Here is a 9891-nt window from a genome sequence, read left to right as displayed (position 1 = left end):
AACCTTAGACCCCCAGTGAGAGCGGGGAGAAAAGCCTTTCAACGAAACCTAATTAGGGACAAGATGCGAGATGCCTTAGGCTGGACCACACAGCGAGGAATTCCCCTCTTTCCAGGAAAGCAGTGGTGGATGTAGTGAAAGTTTGTGTAGTGTATTTCGTTTAAAAAATAATAATAATAACAATTTGCTGACTTGGTGTTGCACTGTTTCCATTTTGCACTGTTGATGTAAGCAACAGATAGTAGATGAAGACTGACAGGAGGCACAATTTGTGGTCTTTTTTATTGACAGAAATACAGAAGTGTGCGGATTTGTACTGTGAACTGTGAAAAAAAAGGTTCTTATATCGCCTGCAGACTTAAAATGCAGGCTTCACTGGCAGGTCACTTGCAGCAGTTTTGTCTGTTCTTGACAGATTTGTGTATGGCACGGCACACCCGGGAGTTGCAGAGTACAAGAGCAGTCTTGTACTATTTGCTGCTGACTGAGCAGAGGTTAGAGGTGGCATTACGCGCCATGCAAAAAGGGCACTTTGTTCAAACAGAGGTTGAGACGTCTTGTGTTCCTACTGCCTTGCCCAGATTTTTCCCATCTCCACTCCTTGATCAGACCACAACACCCCCCCTCCAAGGTCACAGAGTGGGGATGATCTGCTCCCATTTCCTACCACTGCAATGACTCAGATGAGATTGCTGTATCACTGTCAGCAGCAGCTCTTAGGCTTGGCATCTCTTGTCTGTCGCGGTTGGACCTTGGGCACCTGCGTCAGTGCTCAATCCGCCGGAGTAAGTGGGCCCACTCACTGCTGCCTCTCGCCTGGGAGGTTGCTGTGCAATAACTGCACAAGAGGGGCGGTGGGGGGCGGTGTGTGTTTTGGGGGGCTGGGGGGGAGAGCCCCCTTCCAGCTGTCGGGAACATCAGTGACGAGCTGATCAGTTAACAGTGAGCCCTCCCGCAAACATCCACGCGGGATTTGATCAGCGCGACAGATCACCCCTCCTAAACCAGCCCCCGTTCAAGGTTCAAGGTTTGCCCCTCCCGCCCAGCGCCAATCTGAGATGGGCAGAAGGAGGGGGCGGGAAGGTTAGTTTGAAGAGGGCAGAGCTCTGCGAAAGGACGCCGCTTCCCCCCGTTATTTCACCGCTGGATTAAAAAAAAGAAAGAAAGAGAAAAATTATCCAAATCCAGTGGCCGGTAACAGCTGAGGGAGAAATCAGTCGGACCAAACGGCAGAACCTCATCAACTCCAAGGAAAGCCAGGAGTGAGAGAGAGAGAAGACACACACACACAACAGCAGGAACATCATCCTCATTGCTGCTGGTGAGACTGTTGTTATTTTTCTTATTATTAGTCATTACCTCTACTGTGTCTTCTGTGATGCGATTTTTTTTTCCTTCTTCTTCTTCTTGTTAAGATCTCGCACACGTCGCCGGCAGGATAATTGCCGGAGACGGTTGCAAATGGGCTCAGCGGCAATGTTTCATTCACATGCAACAACTGCTGTTTGTGTAGCTACCGCAGTATAATTGATGGTTTAACAGGTCTCCCCTCGCATGCTGAAGTGGAAAAGATGCACGGTGAGGGGGATGCGCGGCTTGCATGCGACTAGCTCTGGCTCTGCTCAACCGCGACGATTTCGCCCGCGAATTAAAGTAGTAAGCAACAAATGTGAGGGGGTTGTTTTTGTGGAGATACACCTGTCACAGGGGTGGTTGAATTTTATTTATTTGTTTGTTTATTTAAAAGCTTAGGTCGACTTCTAAGGACAGTCAAAATAGCAGCACAATGCGACACTACTGCTTGAGCGGCTGTTACTTTCCCTTAATGGGCAATTAGCGGTGAAGACGCGCGAGACGTTTCTGGTAATGATTAAAAAAAAGAAGGGGAAAAAAAGCCGCACCTGCACAGGAACTCCGGGCTCGTGCTTTGACCCCGCGTGCTGGGAATCGTGTTCGGAACGAGCTACCGCAACCTGTGACAAGACTGTTGAGCACAGGCTAACTTAACCTTGGATTAAAAACCGTCTTCCATTAAAGCGAAGGGTCTCAACTCCACCGCCAGTGAAATAAACACCACTGCGGTTTGTCTTTTATTAATATCAGTATTTTTTTTTTCTTTAATTCACCGGGACTGACAAGTTTACCAAAAAAAAAGCAGATTAAGAGATGACGACAGTGGAAAAACAGTTCCATGTGCATGCGCGTTTTTTATTTCTTATTTAAACGATTTTCTTGCTCTTAATCATTTAAATTCGGCGTAGTTGTGTGCTTTTGCCGTAGCGCAACACGAGAGGGAACACGACTATCTCTTTCGTCATCCTCTCTGTCAGTTAGCCACGCGTGGTGTAGCTTATGGAGTGTCAGTGGGCGCACATGCTGAGCGATGTCCAGCTGGAATGATGCAAATGTAATAATGACATGAGCTTCCCAAGTGCACAAGTAAATCCAGCAATCCCAACCCCTCTTTAAAATCATGTGAAATTGGGTCAACACACACAAACAAGACACAATTAGAGAATTTGCATCTCCTGTTTGTTTGCTGCCTGAGACAAGGGTGACAACAAATGGTATCCATGCTGTCAGAGTGCTGAATGGAGTCCCTGACAGGGTAGTCCTTTGGTTCTGATCTTTTCCTTTTTTGTAATAGACAGTGTGGCACCTTTTCAGACATCTGCTCCTGCATGTCTTTTTTTTTTTTAGTGTCATGGTGAAAAGGTTAACAAGCAGGCTCCATATGCAGACACACGTCAGGAAGAGCTGTGGTACACCTGCATGAATCCTTGCATTCATCTTTTCCACGCTTGAATCCAGCCTGTGTCAGAGGCCAGGAGCTGGTTTTAATTGCCAGACCTGGGAGGCGTCGCTCAAGCACAGCACTGAATGGTGCTCATCCTTTCCCTCCCTCACCCTGATGTTGCCACGTTTTTTCAGGCGTTTGCTCCTCTGCAACATCATGCATGAATGTTTTTTTTCTTCCTACCACACCTCATGTTTTGATGTGATGCACAGTCATCCGGCTCTCAGTCTTGCAAGCTACAGGGCTCGTAATGCGATGACGCCCGTGAGTGTGACCACAAGTAAATGACTTTTCTCAGCCAGTTTCTTCATCTGTTGAGACATACGGAGAGAGAGTCTCCGCACACACACAGAACCCTTTTCGCAGTGCATGGGTGTGTGGTGAAAAAGGAAGTAAACTCAGATTTATTGTCCAGCAGGGAATGTGTCAGCCAGAGCAGATTTTGTTTGAAGGAGAAGGTGCTGTCTCATCCGAGAGCTACAGATGGATGTGCCGTGCTTGTGTGAGACTTGTGTGAACCCGTTGCATCTGAAGTGATTAGAGAATCTATTTTGTAATTGCTATTGTTGGGATTCAGCATGCAGATGCAGGCAAATAAAAGACAGAGGCAGACTGTTGCAGGGATTTGCATTATTGTTACTCGAGGCACCGTAAGACGTGATGCAGTAAAAATGCAAAGTATCTTGAGTGATTAGAAAATAAATGGGGGTAATGGCTCCCAGGGAAAAGTAGTATAAGTGTTTATATTTATATATATGTCAGTGTCAGTCACGACCAATAAGCTCTGAGGGGAAATTTTACAGCTTGGCTCCACAGAGTGACAGTGATGATGAGAGGTGGAGCAAAGCAGGACCATGGGAAGGCAGAGCAGGGTTAGCACACAGATTCTGGATGCTCTCCTCATCCCGGAAAAGCCTAATGTTGTTGTTTTGGATGAAGTCAAGAAATGCAGTATGTTGAAGCTGCTGACTTCTTTTGTCTTAACTTTTTTTTTTCTTTGTCTGCATACTTGGAGCTTCCAAGAATTGCACTTGCCTTAGTCTTTTTCCCTTAATGTGAGATCCAATCATTTCCCCATTTCTGTGCACGAGAGACGATTAATCACAGAAGCTCCGTTCACACAGGAATAACGTTACCACCAGACGCCCGCTGATTTATGCTAATTCCCATGATTGTCACTGATTTTCACCCTGCGAGCAGTTGCTCCTTTAAATGTAGTTTATGTTAAAGCCTCCGCCAGTGCGGTGACTTTTATTACTGTATTTTTGGCTGAGACAGAACAGTCCTGACGAGGATGATCATGTGTGGAACGCAAATCCCAGTCATTTATTTAGGAAGTAGAGAACCGCCTGCCAAGGCTGCATAAAGCATTTTCAACAAGTGCATTATGAGCAGAGCAAATTATCATCTGCTGTTTGATAAAAGACTGCAGGAGCCCGAACTGTAGTTGCGCAACGCGCCAACAACAATTCCAACCTTTCTTGTTAGATCATCAGAGGTCAGACTTGATGTTTTATTTTTTGGATGATTTCTTTTTCTTTCAATTGAGCCGTTTTTCATAAAGGCTAAGATAACCTTTAGACGAACATTCAGCATGTTGCAGGATTCGGTACACTTCTATCTTTAATGAATTCATTATTTTTTTCAGTGTTTCCAGCTGAATGGATTTGTACTGGTGGGGTGGGGTGGTGGATATAGATGTACACACAACAAATCAATATAATCAGCTGCCTCTCCAGTGAGTCTCTTATCTTGCGGATGGACTCCACCTCCACCATGTTGGACTGCAGCTGGTGATGATATTCGCCACAGTTCACCCATCTGCTGCAGGTTGGCCTTAAAGTGGCTCTCCAACTATGAGTGGAGGATCGCTATCACCAGCTGCAGTCAAAGATGCTGAAGTTGGAGTATGTTTCTCTGAGGAAATATTCGAATGATATCAGGACAGCGGCAACATCAACCCGGCCAACAAGACAGAGAAAATACTAAAAACACAAAACATTCAAATGAGTGATCTTTAATTTATCTGAGCAGTGTACCCAAATGAAGTCTGTGTCAGGCACACGGTTACTGTTAAATGAAACGTTCTTCAGCTTTGGAGTCTCTATATAATCTGTATGCTGTAATCCCTGAAATAAAATTGTCATTTAGGGACTTGAATGCATAAGAAGCTGAAGGTTGTATAACATATAGCGTCACCTTGCTCTGACTTATTTTCACCCACTCTTCAAAACCCCACGCGTCTTTCACACTGTCAATGACCTTTAAGATTGACAGTCAAATCTTTCAAATGTCAGAATCTTCTAAGAGCCTAAAGCTTCATATTGGGACCGCCTGTTCCTGAGAGGCAGACTGTCTTTGCAGGTCCTGAGATACTCATAAAATGTCAGCGATTGTTATAGACATTCAGGATCTGAAATGGTGTTTAAAGAAGGATACTTTCTTTCTTTATAACTTTAAAAATGCGTGTGTCCGCTAAGAAATTACCTAAGTCATGCATTTATTTCATCATCTATCAGTGGAAGGGATTTAAAGTATTAAATCGGGGCTTTTGATCGAGGCTGGCAGTCGACTAAAAGGTATTTTTGGCTTTTTAAAGCAAAGACATTGAGTAGCCTGATTTTTGGTTATGATCCAGATAAGCTGAGAAACATTGCTTAAAGGTTATTGGCAAAGACGGCAAGTGTACTTTTCATGAATCAAGGTGCTTGGTAAAAAATGCAGTGAAGTGTAATGTGTGCAGAGGGAGTGGAGGCACACGGGCAAAGATTTACATGACTACATAAATTTCTTGCACACTAGTTTTTGTCTCCTGTCGTGCATGTATGGAATTTAAACCACACACTTAGAGACACAGAAATAATTCAGCCCCAGTCATCTCTGCCACAGGTCTGCCTTGATTGCAATTATAAGTGTGATGCTTCAGGTACCGCTTTTGTCACACACGCTTCCATGAAGCTACACCATCAATGCAGCTGTTGCCCTGGTAACATAGTGTTTTCGGCTGAAGATAGTGGGGATTATTGGGAACCAAAGGTCCTGAGGGGTGAGAGAGAGATGCTTTAATTGTCTCTTCTTTATTTCTTTCTTTCTTTTAAGTATTATATTTAAGTATTTGACTATTTTTTTACTGTATCAAGTGGGACTGTGTGTGGAACATCAAGATACAAGAGATCAATGTGAGGGGCATGCATGTTTGTTCATTATTATGTAACATCCTGGTGTTTGCAGCTGTAATTCTACTGGCAGTTCTTTTATGCATATTTTTGACTGAGCTGTTAAATAAAAAATAAAAAATAAAAGCAGAATAATCAAACACACAAGAGCAAGGGCAAAATCTGACTGTGCCCTTTCATCTAGATGGTGCCTGTTGAGTTTGGGCTTTGAACCAATTTAAATGGCTTCATATTATCTACCAAAAATGTGTACGTGCAAATGACCCACAGACGTTTTATCTAACCCTTCGCTGACTCGAGGCTTGGCACTGCCCTTAAGATAACACTTACTGTAGGCCTCAGCTGGAATATTGAATAGCATGGAAAACAGTAGTATTTTATCCTCTCACTTAATTCTTTTGCTTGTGTTTAGTGTGGTAGTAAAATACCTTCGAGTTGCAGAACAAGCAGTTTTAAGATGACATCTTGGGCTTTAAGATACAGCGTGCTTCATTCAGGTGTCACTAAAATTTGATTTATCAAGAATATATAGCCCGACTGATATAAGATTTTTAAAAGTTATACCGATATTTGGTCCTTTAAAAAATCAGATATATCAACTAATACTTAAATAATGCAGTAATGTGTAAGTAATCCAATGACTAGTGTAACAAATGACTTTTTCTGCTGAGTAATTAAGTAATTTATTGCATTAAATGTGGAGTAATATGTAAAACATTATTTAGGTAGCGACTAATCAAAACTCATAACAAAGTTGAAGAGTAAATCTTTACTTATCATCCATTTTCAAAAGTTTTCATGACGTTTTCACACAGCCATCTCACTGTCCAATATACATTATTCTTTTCTGTAGCCTGTCTCTGCCTGTCTCTGTAGCTTGATTTGGTGTGTGTTGCCCTATTGAGGAGACAGTGGCTGTAAGGATCTTTCTTGACTATAATGGAACTGGGTGCCATGTTTTTGTGGTGTTCATAAGTTTTTAAAAAAGAAGCAACAACTGCAGTAATATCTGTTTTTTAGAAATTATGATCAAGGTTCTCAAAAAGTCCACAAACCTTTCCATGGGTGGTTTCATGTGAGAAATATTTTATTTAAATGGAGCTACATCTGGCAGTCAAGCAGAGCTTACACTTAGCTAACATTAAAGCTCAGTCAAAGGAGACACACTCATCATTTACATCCTGTCAGAGTAGTCGAAGCATGAGCATCTTGTCATTGGTTGATGATTGCTTTCTTCTCCAGAGCAATATTGTTTGCAAAAGTGTTGTAGTTCAGTAGTTTATACATGAAAGTACTCACTGCAACTTTGTGGTCTTTTGAGAAACTAGGTCAAGATTTCTAGAAAGAGACGTTGTTGCTGAGTTTTTAAAAATGTAACTTTTTGGTGCTTTGAGCTCCCCAAGCAACTGCCATCACATCCCATTATATCTGTACAACAGATAGACCCAAAACTGGGCAAATTGCAGCGAAACAATCTCGATGGATAAATGGCGCTAAAGGCGAGGGGAAAATATGTAAATCATTTTGGTACCGTGAACTGGCCCTTAAAGACATAGTCTATGCAAAGTACTGTAAAGATTTCTATGTGATTCAAAGCATATTTGCATGCAGACAGTTTGTCTTTTTGCTCTCTGAGACCATAGTGTTTATTGTTTTTTATCACAAGCTGCCAGATGATTGTGTCTGGTTTTATTTAATGTGTGTAGCTTTTGGCCACCTTCATGTCATCTCAACCCACACTGTATTACACCAGGTACCGCACAGTAAAAATGTATTCTTCACAGATTATTTTACATCACTGTTGCATTGCTGTGCGCAAACATAGAGTAGGTGTCATTATAGCTGCTGAAACATATCTTTAAGATGCAAAAGGGGATTTTACAGTTTATATTACAACATAAAGTGTTCCTGTCAACAACTGTGACTATGAGATTTCTCGCCATTCGCCACAGGAAATTTGTTAGTCTAGGTTATAATGCCTGACAAACATAAATGCCTTAAACAAAGGGAGTCATTTAGGGATAAGAAATGCGACATCCTGAGAGCCGTCAAAGCAGCAGGGATGCAAGAAGAATAAATATCAAAGATGATTTTTTTTTTTTTAAGAAAAAAGCTTTAATTGTGACACGATCTTGCTGGAAAGTGGCTCATAAGTTTCGGAGCTCTGACAACAACAGCATGGTCACCTTTAGTCTTTAACCTTGACAGAAAAACTGTCAGGTTGCTCCTGTCTGGAGGATTTCAGGCTGCACACCGAGCCATAAGGCAGCTTAAGTTGAGAGACAAGCCAGGGCTAGGTCATTCAAAGACTACTAAACATTAGGAGCTCTAAAAAAAAAATCTATGCTAAAACAGGCGTCCAGTGAGATGGTAAAACAGAGGGGATGCTCCTGTCCTTTTCACTTTAGTGAAAAGCTTTCAAGCAGCTTAGACAAAGCAGGCGCTGCAATATTAAAGCAGTCATTGTGAGCACTTAAAATGCTATCTAGATATTTGAAAGATCATTTTACTGTGTTTTTTATTGCAGCTATAAATATTCAAAACTTACTGAGAGGCAACAAAAAAGCAAGCATGGATTTTCTAAAATGTTATGGCTTCACAAACACTTTTATCAAGAGACAGTGCCACTTTATTAGATTTTGTATTTGCCCATGAAAGTGCATTGTAGACACAATATACATCAAAAACAAAATCTTTTATATCTCAGGTTTTCGCTGTTTGGTTGCAGCCTGCCACAAGCTTTTATTGATGTGATAGTGCATCTTGCATAAAAAATATATACTACACTAAAAACACTTTTATGAAACCTTTATACAAGAGCCAAAGGAGAGACCTGTGAAGGGTTATTCACTGTGAAACTAGGGCTATACAAACAGCAATCCCAGCTGTCAGCAGTGTCAGTTTGTCCTCTAAGAGTGATGGGAGGGTAGTGATATTTATATAAAACAAAGCCTTTAACACACGATGTGCACAAATGTGAGTAGCAAACCCAACTGTGGAAAAGATGATGAAAAGATGATGTTTTTCTGTAATCAGCAAGAATACCACTGTAATGTCCCTGAGCTGTGGAGTCAGACCTTGGCTTTGCCTCGACACATATCCATGAAAACCGCAGACAGGCAAGGTGACAACTTTGCTGGATTGAGACGCCCACCTTGAATAGGCCTGACTTCTTGCCAAGAATGTGAACACAGTTCCCCTGGGAGGACAGAATGACTTGCTGTGGTGATTCTGTCCTCCTGTAAAACCTGTCGTGAGTGACCCCCAGATAACGTGGTCATTTCTGCTACGTGTTTAAAATAGGAAGAGCTGGCAGTCCTGCAAAGATGCAGTACATTTTCTGTCAGTGGAATTATATAGCTCAATGATTCTGTTGTCTTAACTGGGTGGCACAGTGGTGGAGAGGACACTGTTGCCTCATCCCTGAGGGTTCCTGGTTCAAACCCCACCAGGCTGAGTTTTCTCCTGTTCTCCTTGTGCCTGCAAAGGTTTCTTCCAGGTACAGCTTCCTCTCAAGATATTGTCTAAGCAAATTGGGGCTGTTGATGCATATTCATAGTTTAGCGTCACGTCAGTTAAACTTGTGGGATAGAGTTGGCAGAGGGGTTTGTTAATCAGTTTCAGCTACTTTGGTGTTAATGAAATTAAAAACATGTCCACTAGAGGGGCAACAATGAAATAATCACAAAACAGAAATAGTTTTAAAGATGGAGGCCATTGACATTTTTTCCCTCCACATCTTTTTTGACTGTTCAGACTGTTCTAGTTTTGCACTTGGCTAGGGTCAGTGTAACTACCGGTGGCATAAGGTGATGCCTGGACCGTACAGAGGCTCTACAGGTAGTCTGGCACAATACATGCCATCGCCAGAAGGTTTGGTGTGGCTCCCAGCGAAGTCTCAGACATGGAAGCGATTCC

The 9891-nt window shown here is 42.3% G+C and overlaps 1 protein-coding gene across 4 annotated transcripts in view; it reads left to right on the top strand.

The window, feature by feature from the left end:
* Window positions 1–946: 946 nt before the first annotated feature.
* gabra3 (gamma-aminobutyric acid type A receptor subunit alpha3) overlaps window positions 947–9891 on the top strand; it is a 122612-nt gene continuing 113667 nt past the window's right edge. For 2 of the 4 annotated variants that reach the window (XM_082548065.1, XM_082548064.1), the window contains exon 1: window positions 1299–1321. The gene's annotated coding sequence lies outside the window, so the exon portion shown is untranslated. Of the gene's footprint in view, window positions 1322–9891 lie in introns of all 4 variants that reach the window. The other 2 variants (XM_082548066.1, XM_082548067.1) reach the window with 2 other exon arrangements.

The sequence above is a fragment of the Aulonocara stuartgranti genome, assembly GCF_965226115.1.
Source record: "Aulonocara stuartgranti genome assembly, chromosome: 10".
Lineage (NCBI taxonomy): Eukaryota > Metazoa > Chordata > Actinopteri > Cichliformes > Cichlidae > Aulonocara > Aulonocara stuartgranti.
This window is presented reverse-complemented; position numbering and strand designations above follow the sequence as displayed.